Below are 1940 nucleotides of genomic sequence, written 5' to 3'. Positions count from 1 at the left end.
CCACCCATCCCAGGCCTTTTCGAACAGACCCTCAACTCTTTTTCTCCCTTCCTGGAGTCAAAAGGTTGGCAGCGAAAAGTGGCCATTCATTAGAAAAATGCAGACAAAAAGGGAGGGAAGCAGCAATGTGATTTTTCACCCAGTGGCTTGTTATTAAAAGCAGTCAAGGTAACAAGGAAGGATAGCAGTGATAAATCTTCCCATCCAAGCAATCAACACCTATTTAATTACATTTCCTAAAAAGAAGCAGTGGCCAGAAAGCAGCTAACATGCTAAGCCATGATTAAATAGATTAGGGGTGGGGAAGAGTGCACGGAGTTTGCATTTTCATGTAACCGTGAATGAACTCGCTAGCTGAGTTTTAGCCATTGTTTTGTGATGCAGCTCATGACAGCTGTATAACGATATGCAGATAAGAGCCAGGAGAGTCCATAGGGGTTAAAAAAGTCAAGATGGTGGCCCATGAAATCAAAGCCTGAACCTTTTTTATATAAATGTCATCATCTTGATTTTTTTTTTACCCCTTTCCTGGTGAACATCCTAGATGAGGAAAAAATTGGGCAAAAATATTCATGTTTTACATATAATTATAATATATTTATTACATATAATTATAATATATTTATTACATATAATTATAATATATTTATTACATATAATTATAAGATATTACAAGATATTACATATAATTATAATATATTATAATAATATCTGTCATACATTTATTTACATATATATATATATACATACCTAATACTCCTTTTTCCTTCAATTTTCCCCCCAACAACAACCCTGTGAGGTCGGTTGGGCTAAGAGAGAGTGATTGGCCCAAAGTCACCCAGCCAGCTTTCGTGCCTAAGGCGGGACTAGAACTCACCATTTCTTGGTGATTGGCCCAGTCACCCAGCCAGCTTTCATGTCTAAGGCGGGGCTAGAATTCACCGCCTCCTAACGATTGGCCCAAAGTTACCCAGCTGACTTTCATGAATAAGAAGGGACTAGAACTCAACTCAACTCAAATACAATCTAATATTAGGAGAAATCTCTTATAAAAATGTGCATTTTACAAGACATGTATGTACTGTATATATATATATATTTGTTTTCTGAGTATTGGAATAATTAAAAGTTTGAAGAAACTGAAATTGACCTCTTTACTTTTTTTTAACAGAGTTAGATGAAATCAACACGCCTTTTTGTCATGTACTTGCACTCCTCTATATGCTTGTAAGCAAGGCCCATAGCACTCAATGGAATTTGGTTACCCCATTGAATTTGCTTGTCAGAATCCGTCTGGGAAGGTCACAAATGATGATCATATGGCCTCAAGACTTCAGATGTCATACATGCCAGTTGCAAAGCTCCTGGATTTTGATCATGTCATCGTGGGGATGCTGCAATGATCATAAGTGTGAGGACTGATTGTAATTCACTTTTTTCAGTGCTGTTGTAACCGTGAATGGTCACTAAACAAATGGTTATAAGTCAAGGACTACGGTAAACCACAAAGCTTAAAAAGTGAGTTGAATAATCTTGTCCAATGGTAAAGGAATCAGCAGTCAGGAAAGGTTAGCACTTGGTAAAATAGAGAGGAAGGCCCCGGAAAAGATATTCAGATAACAGGACAAAGATCAGAATAACAGAATAACAAAGTTGGAAGGGACCTTGGAGGTCATCTAGGCCAACCCCCTGCTCAAGCAGGTAACCCTACACCATTTCAGACAAATGGTTGTCCAACCTCTCCTTAAAAACCTCCAGTGATGAAGCACTCATAACCTCTGAAGCCAAGCTGTTCCATTGTGATCAGTGTGTTCCACTGTGATCAGAACTGTGCAAGCCACGATATTCTCTGTGAAACTCTATGGAAGTGAAAGTTGGACTTTGAAGACCCAGGATAGGAAGAGTATTGGTGTTTTTGAACTTAGGTGATGGAGAAGATT

This window comes from Protobothrops mucrosquamatus, unplaced genomic scaffold (assembly GCF_001527695.2).
Source record: "Protobothrops mucrosquamatus isolate PMUCROS unplaced genomic scaffold, P.Mucros_1.0 scaffold4182, whole genome shotgun sequence".
Taxonomy (NCBI): domain Eukaryota; kingdom Metazoa; phylum Chordata; class Lepidosauria; order Squamata; family Viperidae; genus Protobothrops; species Protobothrops mucrosquamatus.
Note: the sequence above shows the minus strand (reverse complement) of the source record.